An 18,873-nucleotide genomic window follows, 5' to 3' on the forward strand; every position below is an offset into this window, starting at 1 on the left:
GCATTGCCGGTATTTGTACTGAAAGCCTCCTTGAGGGGGGTTCTTAACCTTTTTGTTAAAGGAAGATGCGATCTTGTGTAATAGAAGCCTTCCTCAAAATGGAGCCATTCTACTGGTCTTTGGGTCTCTGCGTAGTCCTTGCAACAGTCTTATTTGTTCAGAATTAACAGACTTGTCCATTTTTAAGTTTTTATGTTGAAGTAAATATAGATTCATAAGAATTTGCAAAAAATAGTACAGGGAGGACCTGTGTGCCCTTCACTTAGTTTCCTCCAAAGAAAATGAGATTTTACAAAATTACAGTACAATACTAAAACTGGGAATTTAACATTGGTACAATGTGTGTGTAGTTCTGAGTCACTTTATCACATGTATAGGTTCCTATATCAACGCAATCAAGATATACATAACTATTCCATCATCACATCAATCTGCTCATGCTACCTGTATTAATTTTCTGCTGCTGTAACAAATTACTATACAAGAAAACCAAAAAAAGCAAACTTGTTGCCGTTGAGGTGATTCTGACTCATGGCGACCCTGTAGAACAAAGTCGAACTGCCCCATAGGGTTTCAAAGGAGCAGCTAGTGAATTCAGACTACTGAACTTTTTAGTAGCTGAGCTCGTAACTGCTGTGCCACCAGGGCTACCACACATTGGGTGAATTAAAACAGCAGAGATTTATTCCCTCACAGTTCTAGAGTCTAAATTCCAAATCAAGGCTTTGGTAGGACCATGCTTCCTCTGAAGGCTTTCGGGGAGAATCCTTCCTTTGTGTCTTTTAGCTTTGCGGGCTCGAGGAGTTTCCTGGTTGGTGGCTGCAAAACTTCAATCTCTGCTTCCATCTCCACATGGTCTTTTCCTCTGTGTCTGTGTCTTCTCCTCATCCACCTGATAAGCCCGGATGATTCCATTTTGAGATTAATTGCATCTGAAATTTTATTTTCAAAATGCAGTCACATTCACAGGTTGCGGGTGGAGTTATCTTTTTGGGGCAGGATCACCATTCAACCCACTACACTACTACTTTATAACAACATCACCCCCTTCTTTTTCAATATCTCTAGGCTCTGGCAGCCACTAGTCTGTTTTCTATCTCTATAATTTTGTTATTTCAAGAAGGATTTAAATGCTAAAGTTATACACATTTTGGAGAGAATGAAACGGTCTTGATTTCCTTTTTGAAGTTTTCTTTGTTGGTTGTAAAAATGGCATGGGGGCAGTGTCTGACCTCCTCTAACTTTACAAAGGGGAATGAAAACCCAAATCAACAGCCCAAGGCTAATTCCTATGAGGTAGATGTCAGACATGCCTCCTCTCTCCACCATCTTTACCAATTCTGACACCAACCCTCCCTCCCACAGCACTCTGTACTGGGTTCAATAATTCATTGCAATGGCCACACAGAACTCACAGGCCATACACACAATTATGGGCTTTATTAGGGAAGTAACAGTTGCAATTCAGGCTCAGGAACACTCAGGATACAGCTCTTCCATCGGGATAGTCTTTTCCCAGCCGTCCTCGCAAGCACGCCTCTCCCTTGCCCTCAGACTCTGCCCAAAGGCTCTCTCCATGGATGGGGAAGCCCACCCTGCTGTCTCCTGCTGCTGGATCTCTCCTTCGTTGTTGGTGGTATCTCTTCTCTTTCCAGCCTCTGGGGTGGCTCACTTCAAGCCCAGTGGGATGGGAAAACTGACCAATCCTTTGGGTAGGCCACAGTTACCCTATTACATAGCCCTGCCCAATCACCTGGGTGGCAGTTACAAGACCATGGCTAGAAAGGCCATACACAAAAGTAATTAATCACACCACATTGGTGTGTTTTTGTATGTTGATCTTGTATCCGGCTACTCTGCTGAATATTTCTATTAGTTTCAGTAGCTTTCTTGTGGAATCTTTGGGGTTCTTTATGTATAGCATCATATCATCTGTGAATAGGGATAGTTTTACTTCTTCCTTTCCAATCGGATGCCTTTTATTTCTTTTTCTTGCCGTATTGCTCTAGTTAGGACTTCCAGCACGAGGTTAAAAAGGAGTGGTGTTAAAAGGGCATCTTGTTTTGTTTTGGTTCTCAGGGGGAATGCTTTCAGCCTCTCTCCATTGAGAATGATGTTGGCTGTTGGTTTTGTATGTTGTTGCTGTTGTTGTTAGGTGCCTTTGAGTTGATTCCAACTTATAGAGGCTCTATGTTCCACAGAATGAAACTCTGCCCGGTCCTGTGCCATCCTTACAATTGTTGCTTTGCTTGAGTCCATTGTTGCAGCCACCATGTCAATCCATATTGTTAAGAGCCTTCCTCTTTTCCACTGATCCTATACTTTACCAAGAATGATGTCCTTCTCCAGGGACTGATCCCTCCTGACAACATGTCCAAAATATGTAAGACGCGGTCTTGCCATCCTTGCTTCTAAGGAATATTCTGGTTGTACTTCTTCCAAGACAGATTTGTTCATTCTTTAGGCAGTCCATGGTATATTCAATACTTTACCAACACCACAATTCAAAGGCGTCAACTCTTCTTTGATCTTCCTTATTTGTTGTACAGCTTTCACATGCATATGATGCAATTTGAAAATACCATGGCTTGGGTCAGGTGTGCCTTAGTCTTCAAGGTGACATCTTTGCTTTTCAACACTTTAAAGACATCTTATGCAGCAGATTTGCCCAATGCAATGTGTCTTTTGATTTCTTGACTGCTGCTTCCAAGGGTGTTGATTGTGGATCCAAGTAAATGAAATTCTTGACAATTTCAATCTTTTCTGTTTATCATGATGTGGCTTATTTGTCCAGTTGTGAGGATTTTTTTTTTTTATGTTGAGTTGCAATCCATACTGAAGGCTGTGGTCTTTGATCTTCATCAGTAAGTGCTTCAAGTGCACTTCACTTTTAGAAAGCAAGGTTATGTCATCTGCATAACACAGGTTGTTAATGAACCTTGGTGGCGTAGTGGTTAAGAGCTATGGCTGCTAACCATAAAGATCAGCAGTTTGAATCCATCAAGCCCTCCTTGGAAACCCTATGGGGCAGTTCTACTCTGTCCTATAGGGTCACTATGAGTTCAAATTGACTCAATGACAAAGGGTTTTGGTTTTCCATAGATGCCATTTATTATGTTGAGGAACTTACCTTCTATTCCTATTTTATTGAGATTTTTATCTGGAATGGGTGTTGGACTTTATCAAATGACTTTTCTTCATCAGTTGAGATGATGATGTAATTTTTTTCTTTTGTTCTATTTATATAGCAGATTATGTTGATTGATTTTCTAAAATTGAACCATCCTTGCCTATCTGGTATGAATCCCACTTGGTCATGGTGTATTATTTTTTTGATATGATGCTGAATTCTATTGGTTAGAATTTTGTTGAGAAATTTTGCAACTATATTCATGAGAGATATTCATCTGTAACTTTCTTCTTTTTTATGTGGTGTATTTGCCTGGCTTTGGTATCAGAGTTTTGCTGGCTTCATAGAATGAATTTGGGAGTATTCCTTCCTTTTCTATGTTCTGAAATAGTTTGAGTAGTATTGGTGTGAGCTCTTTTCTGAATGCTTCATATAATTCTCCAGTGAAGCCATCTGGCCGGGGTTTTTTTTGGGAGGGAAGGGGCAGTTTTCTTTATTAACTCTTCAATATCTTTTCTTGTTATGGATCTACTCAGATTTTCTATCTCATTTTGTGTTAGTTTCATAGGTAGTGTGTTTCTAGAAATTTTCCATTTCCTTAGGTTATCAAATTTGTTGAAGTACATTTTTTTTTCATAGTTGTCTGTTATGATCCTTTTTTATTTCAGTTGGGTCTGTTGTAATGTCCCCCATCTTATTTCTTATTTGGTGAATTTCTTTCTCTTCTGCTTTTCTTTTTTCAGTTTGGCAAATGGTTTGTCGATTTTGTTGGCCTTTCCAAAGAACAAAATTTTGATCTTGTTGATTCTATTGTTTTTGTGTTCTCTATTTCATTTATCTCTACTCTAATCTTTATTATTTCCTTTCTTCTGGTGCCTGTGGGTTTCTTTTGCTGTCTCTTTCTATTTGTTCGATTTGTAGGGCTAATATTTTTATTTTGGCTCATTATTTTTGATGTGTGCTTTTATTGCTATAAATTGACCTCTGGAACATAGCCTTTGCTGTGTCCCAAAGGTTTCGGGATGAAGTGTTTTCATTCTTATTTGATTCCAGGAGTTTTCTGATTCTGTCTTTGATTTCTTCTATTACAAAGCTGTTTTTAAGCAAAGTCATTCCGTTTCCATGTGTTTGATTGTTTTCCCTTGCTCTTCCTGTTACTGATTTCTACTTTCGTGGCATTGTGATCAGAGAGAATCTTTTGTATTATTTTGATGTTTTGGATTTTATTGAGGGTTGGTTTGTGGCCTAAAGTGTGGTCTGTTTTGAACAATGTTCCATGTACATTGGAAAAGAAAGTATACTTAGCTGCTGTTGAGTGGAGTGTTCTATATATGTCTACGGGTCAAGTTGGTTGATAAGGCCTTTAGATCTTCTGTATCTTTGTTGAGTTTCTTTCTAAGTTCTGTCCTTTACTGAGAGTGGTGTGTTGAAGTCTCCTACTATTATTGTGGAACTGTCTGTTTCTCTTTTCAGTGCTGTTAGAATTTGTTTTATGTATTTTGAAGCTCTGTTGTTGGGTGTGTAGATTTTTTTTTAAGGTTATGTCTTCATGATGGATTGTCCTTGTCTTTTATGGTGGATTTTGCCTTAAAGTCTTTTTTATCTAAGATTAGTTTTGCCACTTCTACTCTTTTGGTTACTGTTTGCTTGATATATTTTTTTCATCCTTTGATTTTTAATAAGTTTATGTCTCTGTTTCTGAGGTGTGTCTCTTGTAGACAGCATGTTGATGGGTTGTGTTTTTTAAATCATTCTGCCACTCTCTGTCTCTTTATAGGTGCCTTTAAGTCATTTACATTCTGTGTTATTATCGATAGGAATGAGTCTATTGCTGTCATATTGTGGTGTTTTTTTTTTTTTGTGTGGTGCTGACATTTTCTTTGTTCCTCTTACTTTTCTGTGCTGAGTTCCTTTTGAGTTTTGGATTTTCTTTTCATTTCTTTCATTATTATAGATTTTGTGTTTAATGAGTCTTTATGTTTTTCTTCTTTTTTATCTTGATGAGCAGGTTTGTTAACATTTTTTGTGGTTACCTTGACATTTACCCTTATCTTCCTAAGTTTAAATCAGTCTTTTATTATTTGATATTACCTTGACTTCCTCTCCATTTGAAAGTTCTATACCTTCACCATTTATCCCCCCTTTTATTGTTTTGACACTGTCATCATTTACAGATTGTTGACACTGGTTCCCTGTGTTAAATCTTTTAGCTTTGTTTTATAATTGACAGTTCTTTACCTAGGTTGGTGTCTGGCTGATGCTGTCCTATGTCCTAGACTCACGTTATTGTTGGTTCTGTAACCAAAGGACTTCCTTTAACATTTCTTTTAAGTTTGGTTTAGTTTTTACAATTTCCCTTAATTTCTATTTTTCTGAAAATGTCCTAATTTTGCCATCATATTTGAGAGAGGGTTTTGCAAGGTATATTGTTCTTGGTTGGCAGTTTTTTCTTTCATGGTTTTATATATGTCATTGGTTTTGAGTTTTTTTCCCATTGCCTTCTTGTCTGCATAGTTTCTGCTGAGTTATCAGAGTTTAGTCTTATTGTTTCACCTTCATCTGTGGCTTTTTGTTTTCCTCAAGCTGCCCTCAGGATTCTCTCTTTGTGTTTGGTTTTGTCAAGTGTGATTATAATATGCCTTAGTGATTTTCTTTTGCGGTCTATTCTATAGAGGTTCATTGAGCTTCTTGGATGGTCAGCTTTTCATCTTTCATGATATTTGGGAAGTTTTCTGCCAGCAAATTGTCAACAGTCTTCTCTGTGTTTCCCGTTTTCTTCCACTGTTCTCGAACTCTGATCACACACAAATTTTTGCTTTTGATTGTGTCTCACATAATTCTTAGGTTTGCAAATGGAATCTTTAGTATAAGACACAGTATGACTCTTTATTTATGTGGATCCTCTTTGATTTCCTTTATCAGCATTTTGTAGTCTTCCAGCATACTCATCCTGTACAAGTTTTCATATTTATACCTAAGTATTTCATTTCCTTGAGAGATTATAAACATATTATATTTTTAATTTTTGTTTCCTTACATTTATTATTAGTATATAAAATATTAGTGATTTTTGTATGTTGATCTTATATCCTGTGACTTTGCTGAAGTCACTTATTAGTTTTAGGATGGTTATTAAAGTTTTTTTGGTACATTTCTTGGTATAGTCTAAGTAGATTATCTTGTCAGATTTTATCTCTTCCTTTCTGATCTATTTTGTTTCCATTTTTTCCCTTTTCCACTAGCTAGGACTTCCAATACTATGTTGAATAACAGTGACAAGAACAGCCATTTGTGCCTAGTTCCCAATCTTAGGAAGAAAGCATTCAGTCTTTCACCACAAAGTATGTTGGCTATAGGTCTTATTTTTGTAGATGTTCTTTACTGAGTAAAGGATATTTTCCCATATTTCTAGTTTTCTGAGAGTTTTTATCATGAATGGGTATTGAATTTTGTCATTCTCCCCCCCCTTTAGCCTGTTGATATGGTAGACTACATTGACTGATTTTCAAGTATTAAAATAGCCTGGTATTGCTGAAAAAACCTCACTTGGTTATGGTGTATAATTCTTCTTACGTATTTCTTAATACTATTTGTATTAATGTCAGCTTCTCATACTGTGGTTGCTTGTGTTTTGCTGTGATTCTACAAGCTGTGCCACCAGTATTTCAAATATCAGCAGTGTCACCCATGGTTACAGGCTAGGAAGAAGAGCCTGGTGACCTACTTTTGAAGAAATTAGCAAGTAAAACCTTGTGAATAGCAGTGGAATATTTTCTGGTACAGTGCCAGAAGATGGACCCCTCAGGTTGGAAGGCACTCAAAACACAACTGTGGAAGAGCTGCCTCCTCAAAGTAGTTGTTGTTGTTAAGTGTTGTCGAGTTGGTTCTGACTGAGAGTGACACTACGTACAAAAGAATGAAAAACTGCCCAGTGCTGCACCAGCCTCACAGTCATTGTTATGCTTGAGCCCATGGTTGCAGCCACCATGTCAATCCATCTCATTGACGGTCTTCCTCTTATTCGTTGACCCACTACTTTACCAAGCATGATGTCCTTCTCCAGGGACTGATCCCTCCCGATAACATGTCCAAGTATGTGAGACGAAATCTTGCCATCCTTGCTTCTAATGTACTGGCTGTACTTCTTCCAAGACAGATTTGTTTTTTCTTTTGGCAGTCTATGGTGTATTCAATATTTGTCACAAACACCATAACTCAAAGGTATTAACTCTCCTTTGATCTTCCTTATTCATTGTCTAGCTTTCACAGGCATGTGAGGTGGTTGAAAATACCATGCTTTGGGTCAGTGAACCTTAGTCCTCAAAATGACATCTTTGCTTTTTAATACTTTAAACAGATTTTTTTTTTTTTTTTTTTAGACCTATGGTAGCATTACTGACTGGATTGAAAATTAGAATATATGGTGTGAGCCATAACCTAGACAGCATTGTACTCCAGAATAGATCTTGACATTTTCTTTCTGACAGAGAGTAAAATGCCATTCCTCTTCAAGTTGTCATTCCTGGCATAGTAGACCAGGATTGTCCAATTCGAAATGGCCAATACCAGTCCATTTCAGCTCACTAATGCCTAATGCATTCCATTTCATTTTTGATTATTTCCAATTTTCCTAGATTCATACTTTGTATATTCCACATTTGGGTTAGTAATGGATATTTCCAGCTGTTTCTTCTCATTTTGAGTGGTGCCACATCAGCAAATGAAGGTCCTGAGAGCTTGACTCCATGCATGTCATTAAGGTCAACTCTGCTTTGAGGAGGCAGCTCTTCCTCAGTCATATTTTGAGCGCCTTCCAACCTGCCGGGCTCATCTTCTGGCACTATATCATACAGTGTTCTGCTGTTATTCACAAGGTTTTCACTGGCTAATTTTTCTCAGAAGTAGACTGCTGGGCCCTCCTTCCTAGTCTGTCTTAGCCTGGTAGCTCAGCTGAAACCTGTCTGCCATGGGTGGCCTTGTGGGCATTTGAATATTGGTGGCATAGCATCCAGCAGAACAGCAACACACAAGCCCCCACAGTGTGGCAAACTGACAGACATGTGGGACCAAAGATGAAGAAATTGAAGATTTTTACCAACTTCCGCAGTCTGAAATTGATCAAACATGCAATCAGGATGAGTTGATAATTACTGGCGATAGAAATGCAAAAGTTGGAAACAAAGAAGAAGGACTGGTATTTGGAAAGTGTGGCCTTACCGATAGAAACAATGCTGGAGATCACATGATAGAATTTTGCAAGACCAACAACTTCTTTGTTGCAAACACCTTTTTTGACCAACATAAATGGTGACTATACACCTTGCCAGATAGAATAGATAGGAATCAAATAGACTATGTTTGTGGAAAGAGATGATGGAAAAGCTCAATATCATCTGTCAGAACAGGGTCTGACTGCAGAACAGACCGTCAATTACTCATGTGCAAGTTCAAGTTGAAACTGAAGCAAATTAGAATAAGTCCATGTGAGCCAAAGTACAAATCTTAAGTATATCCCACCTGAATTTAGGGACCATCTCAAGAATAGATTTGAGCACTAATGACTGAAGGCCAGACGAGTTGTGGAATGACATCAAAAGACACCATGAAGAAAGCGAGAGGTCATTGAAATGACAGGAAAGAAAGAAAACACAAAAGTGGATGTCAGAAGAGACTCTGAAACTTGGTCTTGTACCTTGAGTAGGTAAAGCAAAAGGAAGAGATGATGAAGTAAAAAAACTGAACAGAAGATTTCAAGGGTGGCTCGAGAAGACAAAATAAAGAATGATAATGATATGTGCAAAGAGTTGGAGACAGAAAACCAAAAGGGAAGAACACAATCAGCATTTCTCAAGCTGAAAGAACTGAAATAAAAATTCAAGCATCCAGTTGCAATATTGAAGGATTCTACAGGGAAAATATTGAACAACACAGGAAGCACTAAAAGAAGATAGAAGGAATACACAGAGTCATTATTAGCAAAAAGAATTGGTCAGCATTCAACCATTTCCAGAGGTAGCATATGATCAGAAACCAATGGTACTGAAGGAAGAAGTCCAAGCCTCACTGAAGGCATTGGCAAAAAACGGCTCCAGGAACTGAAAGACTATCAACTGAGATGTTTTAACAAACAGATGCAGGGTTGGAAGCACTCAGTCATCTATGCCAAGAAATCTGGAAGACAGTTGCCTGGCCAACTGACTGAAAGAGATCCATATTTATACTTCTTCCCAAGAAAGGTGATCCAATAGAATGTGGAAATTATTGAACAATGTCATTAATATCAAACACAAGTAAAATTTCACTGAAGATCATTCAAAAGTGGCTGCAGCAATAGATCAGCAGAGAACTGCCAGAAACTCAAGCTGATTCAGAAGAGGACATTGAGTGAGGAATATCATTGCTGATGACAGATGGATCCTGGCTGAAAGCAGAGAATTCCAGAAAGATATTTACCTGTGTTTTATTGACTACAAAAAGGCATTTGACTGTGTGGATTATAACAAATTATGGATAACATTGAGAAGAATGGGAATTCCAGAACACTTAGTTGTGCTCATGAGGAATCTGTACATAGATCATGAGGCCGTCATTCGAACACAACAAGGGAATATTGCATGGTATGAGGTCAGGAAATGTGTGTATCGGGGTTGTATTCTTTCACCATACTTGTTCAATCTGTATGCTGAGCAAATAATCCAAGAAGCTGGACTCTATGAAGAAGAACCAGGCATCAAGTTTGGAGGAAGATGCATTAACAACCTGCGTTATGCAGATGACACAACCTTGCTTGCTGAAGATGAAGAGAACTTGAAGCACTTACTGATGAAGATCAAAGACCACAGCCTTCAGTATGGATTACACCTCAACAAAAAGAAAACAAAAATCCTCACAACTGGACCAATAAGCAAGATGATGATAAACAGAGAAAAGACTGAAATTGTCAAGGATTTCATTTTACTTGAATCCACAATCAACATCCATAAAAGCAGCAGTCAAGAGATCAAAAGACACATTGCATTGGGCAAATCTGCTGCAAAAGACCTTTTTAAAGTGTTGAAAAGCAAGAGGCTACCTTAAAGACTAAGGTGCACCTGACCCAAGTCATGGCATTTTCAATCGCCTCATATGTATGTGAAAGCTGGACAATGAATAAGGAAGTCCAAAGAAGAATTGATGCCTTTGAATTGTGATGTTGGTGTAGAATATTGAATATACCATATTGAACATACCATGGACTGCCAAAAGGAGGAGCAAATCGGTCTTAAAAGAAATACAGTCAGAAGGCTGTTTAGAATCAAGGATGGTGACACTACATCTCACATACTTTGGACATGTTATCAGGAGGGATCAGTCCCTGGAGAAGGACATCATGCTTGGTAGAGGGTCAGCAAAAAAGAGGAAGACCCTGAATGAGATGGATTGACACAGTGGCTGCAACAATGGGCTCAAGAATAATAACGATCGTGAGGACGGAGCTGGACTGGGCAGTGTTTTGTCATGTTGTACATAGGGTTGCTATGAGTTGGAAGTGACTTGACAGCTCCTAACAACAGCACCATAACCTAAAGAGATCTTTTGCAGCAGATTCGCCCTAGGCAATTCATCATTTGATTTCTTGACTGCTGTTTCCACAGGCATTGATTGGGGATCCAGGTAAAAGGAAATCCTGGACAGCTTCAGTCTTTTCTCCATTTATCATGATGTTGCTTATTGGTCCATTTGTTAGGATTTTTGTTTTCTTTATGTTGAGGTGTAATCTATACTGAAGATGGTGGTCTTTGATCTTCATCAGTATGTGCTTCAAGTCCTCTTCACTTTCAACAAGGAAAGTTGTATCATCTGCATACTGCACGTTATTAATGAGTCTTCCTCCAATCTCGATGCCGCATTCTTCTTCATATTGTCCAGCTTGTATGATTATTTGCTCAGTATACAGATTGAATAAGTATGATGAAAGAATACAACCATGAGGAAAACCTTTCTTGACTTTAAATCACACAGTATTCCCTTGTTTTATTCAAACTGTCTCTTGCTGTACGTACAGGTTCCCATGAGCATAACTTGGTGCTCTGCAATTCCCATTATTCTTAATATTATCCATAATTTGTTACGATACATTCAGTTGAATGCCTTTGCATAGTCAATAAAAGAGAGGTAAACATCTATCTGGTATTCTCTGTTTTCAGCCAAATTCCATCTGATGTCAGCAATGATATCCCTTGTTCACGTCCTGTTCAGAATCTGGCTTGAATTTCTGGCAGCTCCCTGTTGATGTCCTGCTGCAAACACTTTTGAATTACCTTTAGCAAAATTTTGCTTGCGTGTGATATTAATAATATTGTTTGATAATTTCCACATTTCTGTTGGATCATCTTTCTTTGGAATGGTTACAGACATGAATCTCTTCTATTGAGTTGGCCAGATAGCTGTCTCCCAAATTTCTTGGCAGAGATGATTATCTACCTCCACTGCTGCATTTGTTCATTGAAACATCTCAATTGGTGTTCTGTCAATTCCTGGAGCCTTGTTTTTTGCCAATGCCTTCAGTGCAGTTTGGACCTCTTTCTTTCGTATCATTGATTTTTGATCGTATGGTACCTCCTGAAATGGTTGAATGTTAACCAACTCTTTTTGGTACAGTGACTCTATATTCCTTCCATCTTCTTTTGATGTTTCCTACATAATTTAATATTTTTCTTGTAGAATCCTTCAATAGTGCAACTCGAGGCTTGAATTTTTTCTTCAGTTCTTTCAGCTTGAGAAATGCTGAGTGTGTTCTTCCCTTTTGATTTTCTATCTCCAGATCTTCCATATTTCACTATAATACTTTACTTCGTGTTTTTGTGTCACCCTTTGACATTTTCTGTTTGACTCTTTTACTTCTTCATTTCTTCCATTTGCTTTAGCTGCTCTATGCTCAAGGGCAAGTTTCAGAATCTTTTCTGGCATTCATTTTGGTCTTTTCTTTCTTTCCTGTCTTTTTAATGACCTCTTGCTTTCTTCATGTATGTTGTCTTTGATGTCATTCCACAACTCATGTGATCTTCAGTCATTAGTGTTCAGTGTGTTAAATCTATTTTTGAGACTATTTCTAAATTCAGGTGGGATATAGTCAAGGTTGTACTTGGGCTCTTGGTCACTTATTTTAATTTTTCAGCTTCAAATTGAAGTTGTTGTTAGGTGCTGCTGAGTCAGTGTCAAAAGAGAGTCTGAAAGTTGCTCTTGAATGTCAAATAACTAAAGCGACTAGAAAAAATGAAGTAATAGAGATGAATAGAAGATTTTGAAGGGAGGCTTGAGAAGATAAAGTTAAGTAGTATAGTGAAATGTGCAAAGACCTGGAGTTAGGAAACCAAAAGGGAAGAATATGCCCTGCATTTTGAAAGCTGAAAGAACTGTAGAGGATATTCAAGACTTGAGTTGCAATATTCAAGATTTCTACAGGGAAAATGTTAAACAACTCAGGAAGCATCAAAAGAAGATTGAAGGAATACACAGAGTCACTATATCAAAAAGAATTAGTCAATGTTCAACCATTTCAGGAGGTAGAATATGATGAAGAACCTGTCATACTGAAGAAAGAATTCCAAGCTGCACTGAAAGCATTGGCAATGAACAAGCTCCAGGAACTGATGGAATACCAATTGAGATGTCTCAACAAATGGATGCAGAGCTGGAAGTGCTCACTCATCTATGCAAGAAATTTGGAAGACAACTAACTGACCAATTGACTGGAAAGATCCACATTTTTGTCCTTTCCAAAGAAAGGTGGTCCAATGGAATGTGGAAATTATTGAGCTATATTAATATCACAGGCAAATAAAATTTTGCTGTAGATCATTCAAAAGCCATTGTAGCAGCACATTGACAGGGAAATGCCAGAAATTCAAGCCAGGTTAAGAAGAGCATGTGGAATGAGGAATATCATTGCTGATGTCAGATGGATTCTGGCTGAAAGCAGAGAATATCAGAAAGATGTTTACTTGGGTCTTATTGACTATGCAAAGGCATTCGACTGTGTGGATCATTACAAATTATGGATAACACTTCAAAAAACGGGAATTCCAGGACACTTACTTATGCTCATGAGAAACCTGTACACAGACCAAGAGGCAGTCGTTTGAACAGAACACAGGGATATTGTGTGGTTTAAAGTCAAAAAACATGTGCATCAGCATTGTATCCTTTCACCATACTTATTCAACCTGTATGCTGAACAAATAATCTGAGAAGCTGGACTACGTGAAGAAGACCACAGCATCAGGATTGGAGGAAGACTCATTAACAACCTTTGATATACAGATGACACAACCTTGCTTGCTGGCATTGAAGAGGACTGATGCAGTGATTGATGACAATCAAAGATGCATCCTTTAGAATGGATTACACCTCAATTTAAAGAAAACAAAAATCCTCACAACTGCATCAATAAGCCACATCATGATAAACAGAGAAAAGATTGATGTTGTCAAGGATTTAGTTTTACTTGGATCCACAACAAATGCCCATGGAAGCAGCAGTCAAGAAATAAAATGATGCATTGCATTGGGCAAATCTGCTACAAAAGACCTCTTTAAAGTGTCAAAAAGCAAAGATATCACTAAGGTGTGCCTGACATGCCTTGGTATTTTCAATCATCTCATATGCATGTGAAAACTGGACAATGAATAAGGAAGACCGAAGAAGAATCGATGTCTTTGAATTATGGTGTTGGAGAAGAATATTGGATATACCATAGACTGCCAGAAGAATGAACAAATCTGTCTTGGAAGAGGTACAGACAGAATGCTCCTTAGCAGCAACGATAGCAAGATTTCACCTGCAGAATAAATGACCAAGAGTGAGGAAGTCAAAAGATACCCCCAAGGACTGGAGAAAATAATTGAAAATCATATATCTGGCAAAGGATTTGTATTCTGAATTTATAGTTTGTAGACCTGAACAATAAAAAGACAAATAGCCTGATAAATATTGGCAAAGGACTTGGATAGACATTTCCCCAAAGGAGATATGCAAATGGGCAGCAAGCACATGAAAAGATGCTCAAAATCATTAGTTATTATAGAAATGCAAATCAAAACCACAATTATATGCCACTTCTTACCCACTAGAATGGGTATAATAAAAACAAAACAAAACAGAAATAACAAGTGTTGGTGAGGTTGTGGAGAAATTGTAACCCTCACACATTGCTGGTGGAAATAAAGGCCTAGCAGTTCCCCAAAAATCTAAACATAGAGTTACCATATAATCCAGCAATTTTGCTAGTAGGTATATGCCTGAGGAAGCCCTGGTGGTGCAGTGGTTAAGAGCTTGTCTACTAACCAAAAGGTTGGCAGTTTGAATCCACCAGCCACTCCTTGGAAACCCTATGGGGCAGTTCTACTCTGCCCTGTAGGGTTGCTATGAGTCGGAATCTACTTGATGGCAATGGGTTTGGTTTCTTGTTTTTTGGTATAAGCTCAAGAGAATTGAAAATATCTGACTTCACAAAAACTTGTGCAGGAATGTTCATAGCAACATTAGTCATAACAGACAAAAAGTGGAAAAAGTCCAAATTTCCATCAACTGATAAATGGATAACAAAATGTGGCTTATTTCTATAATTATTATTTGAAAATAAAAAGGAATAAAGTACCTATACACATTACAACATGGGTAAACTTTGAAAAGATTATGCTGAGGGAAAAATATCAGACATGCATGTTCACATGTTGTATGAGCCCATTTGAATGAAACACCTAGAATAGGCAAATCCATAGAGACAGAAAGTAGATTAGTGTTTGCCAGGGGCTGTGGAGAGAGGAGAATGGGAAGTGACTGCTAATGGACATGGGATTTCTTTTTGGGATGATGAAAATGTTAAAAAAAATTAGTTATGATGGTTGCACACTTTTTCAATTTACTAAAGGTCATTAAGTTTTTATACCTCAAAAGGGTGAATTTTATGGTATGTGGGTTAAAGCTTAATAAAGTTGTCTTAAAAAAGATAACGTGCTAAGAGAACTTAAGCCCTATTTGAAAAAGAAACCATGAAATCATAAGTTTGTGTTTTCATCTTAAGAATTAAAAAAAAAAAGGGTGCATCCTTTAAAACTCCTTTAAGCAAAAGATTTAGATTATGTACGTTACTTCAGGAAGAAGGTATAAGTTAAAAGAAGAAAAAGGCTGTGAAGCAGACTTGGTAGGCTCTTCCTGGAATTGACAGAGCCAGCTCAAAGGAGATAAGTTCCATCTGCACCTCTTTTGCATCTCTGGCTAAGTAAATCAGGAATTTAATATAAGAAGGGGTGTATTAATAATAGTAAATTCTCGATTTACCTAGCCAGAGAGTAGGGGCTGCAGCAGTATATTGACAGGGAACTGCCAGAAATTCAAGCCAGATTCAGAAGAGGATGTGGAACCAAGGATATCATAGCTGATGTTAGAGGGATCCTGGCTGAAAGCAGAGAATGCCAGAAAGATGTTTACCTGTGTTTTATTGACTCTACAAAGGTATTCAACTGTGTAGATCACAACAAATTATGGATAACATTGTGAAGAATGGGAATTCCGGAACACTTAATTGTGCTCATGAAGAGCTTGAACATAGATCAAGAGGCAGTTGTTTGAACAGAACAAGGAGCTACTGTGTGGTTTAAAGTCAGGAAATGTGTGCATCAGGGTTGTATCCTTTCACCATACTAATTCGATCTGCATGCTAAGCAAATAATCTGAGAAGCTAGACTATATGAAGAAGAATGGGGCATCAGGATTGGAGGAAGACTCATTAACAACCTGTTATATGGAGATGACACATCCTTGCTTGCTGAAACTGAAGAGGACTTGACCATCAGCCTTCAGTATGGATTACACCTCAATGTAAAGAAAACAAAAATCCTCACAACTGGACCTCTAAGCAACATCATGATAAACAAAGAAAAGATTGAAATTGTCAAGGATTTCATTTTACTTGGATTCACAATCAACACCCATGGAAGCAGCAGTCAGGAAATCAAAAGACGCATTGCTTTGGGCAAATGTGCTGCAAAAGATCTCTTTAAAGTGTTGAAAAGCAAAGATGTCACCTTGAAGACTAAGGTGCGCCTGACCCAAGCCAGGGTATTTTCAATTGTGTCACATGAATGTGAAAGCTGGACAATGAACAAGACCAAAGAAGAATTGATGCCGTTGAATTGTGGTGTTGGAGAAGAATATTGAACATGCCACGGACTGCCAAAAGGACGAACAAATCTGTCTTGGAAGAAGTATGACCAGAATGTTCCTTAGAAGCAAGAATGGTGAGAGTGTGTATTACATACTTTGGACATGTTGTCAGGAGGGATGAGTCCCTGGAGAAGGACATTATGCATGGTAAAGTAGAGGGTCAGTGAAAAAGGGGAAGACCCTCAGTGAGGTGAGTTGATACAGTGGCTGCAACAGTGGGCTCAAGAATAATAACAATTGTGAGCATGGTGCAGGACCGGGCAGTGTTTCACTCTGTGGTACATAGGGTTGCTATGACTCAGAACTGACTCGACAGCACCTAACAACAAGGGGGATATTAAGATTCTTCCCATCAAAGCATGGCCAGTCTGAAATACTGCAAAAGGAAAGACAAACTGTTTCTGATTTGGAGAATCTAGGATGGCTGTGCCATTTGTAGGGAAGAAAGGGATGATAACACTGAAGCTCTTAAATATTAAGTAATTTGCCTAAGGTCAAATTTGTTCTGGTGTTTTAGTCCAGAAATGTTTACATGTGGAACCTCAGGTTTTCCTCTACCTGATATTATTTCATTATAAAGAAACCACAGGATGTGAACAGATATTGATTGAAACATAAGTAGGAGAGAATTATCTTGACCTTTCTCGGGGACAGTGACGCCATAAATGCACCAATAATTCAATCTAGTATTTTATAACTTCTTCTCAATGACTGGGAAGTTGTTCATTTATCCTTCATTCATTCAATAGTTAATTATTGGACACCCAACTATGTATCAGACACTAGGGGTAGAGTGATGAACCACACAGACAGTATCCCTCTGTAGTGACCATTCATTCATTCGTTTAACCATTAAGACAGCAAGTATTTATTGAACATATACTATGTGCTAGACACTGTGATAAGTGGGGTACAGTCAGGAACAAAAATCAGCGTAGCGCTGTACATTATGAGCAAAATCCTAGCAGAGGAGACCTATTTTCATTAAAGAATCACAACTCAGAATATATTAGTACTGACAAGTGCTTTGAAGGAAAGGTGCAGGGGGCCTTGGAAGTGTAAAACAGAAGAACCCTGAACTAGTTTAAGCAATCAGGCAAAATTTCTTCAGAGGAAATTACATAGGAGCTGAGATCTGAAGAACGAATAGGAATTTAACTAGTTTTGGGTAGAGAGAGAACAAAGAGTATTCCAGACAGAGGGAATATATGCAAACCTTTGTCAGTAATAAGCAAGCATCTGGAAGAAATTTTAATGAGGTTGGCATAAAGGTAAATGTGTAGGAAGTTTACTTGAAAAGGTAGGCAGGAGGTGGCCCGTGCAAATTTTTGTTGAATGAAGGGTTTTGGTCTTTCTCCTAGGGACAATGGGAAGGTATTTAGAAGATTTTTAGGTAAAGTCATTAAATACTTAAATTTTTATCTTGAAAAGATTACACTAAATTTATTTGGAGAATGGATTGAAGGAGGGAGAAGAGTAGATGGGGAGACTAGTTTGGATGATACCGCAATCTTGCCTAGGGAAGATAGTAGGTGGTGATGGAGATGGCATCAACAAGGCAGACTTGCCAGCTACTGAGGAGGTAATGGTAGCAGGATTTAGTAATGAATTGATTTGGGATGGAGCAGGGTAGGGAGATGTTTCCAGTGTTGCAACAAGGTGGTTGGAAGTGCCACTCAGACAGACATAAGAAACACAGGAGAGGATTGTTGTTGTTAGGTGCCATTGAGTTGGTTTTGACTCATAGTGACCCTATGTACAATAGAATGAAACACTGCCTGGTCCTGCACCATCCTCACAATTGTTGCTATGTTTGAGCCCATCACTGAAGCCACTGTCTCAATCCATCTCACTGATGTTCTTCCTCTTTTTCACTGACCCTCTACTTTACCAAGCATGGTGTAATTCTCCAGGGACTGGTCCCTCCTGTTAACATGCCCAAAGTACGTGAGATGAACATTAGGAAAGGATTAACCAAAACCATTGTGGTTGACTGGATTCTGACTCATAGAGACCCTATAGAACAGAATAGAACTGACCCATAGAGTTTCCAAGGAGTGGCTGGTGGATTCAAACTGCTGACTTTTTGGTTAACAGCCTGAGTTCTCAACTGCTGCACCACCAGAGTTCCAGGAGAGGATTTGTTCAGTGAAAAAGATAAAAAGGTCTGTTATGCGTAGTTGGGCTGCTTCTGATATATTCACATAGAGGTATTAACCCTCAATGGAAATAGTGATACTGAGCTCACAGGTAATTCAGGGACAGAAAAATCTATTTGGTCAACATTTCCATCTATTTGGCACATTGAGTCCAGTATGTGGATGACATTGTTTATGAGTAGGGTATAAAATGATAATAATGGAGCTTCTAAAACCAAGCCAGAAATATAAAGGAGATGAAGAAAGCACAACTAGAGAGATAGGAGGTAAGCCAGAAAGCGTTGGAACATAGAAGCCAAGGACAAAAGAAGAGTGTTTCAAATAGAGGCAGTAGCCACAGTATCCAATACTGCTCAGAGGACCAAAAAATATTGATTT

Source organism: Elephas maximus, chromosome 3 (assembly GCF_024166365.1).
Source record: "Elephas maximus indicus isolate mEleMax1 chromosome 3, mEleMax1 primary haplotype, whole genome shotgun sequence".
Taxonomy (NCBI): Eukaryota; Metazoa; Chordata; class Mammalia; order Proboscidea; family Elephantidae; genus Elephas; species Elephas maximus.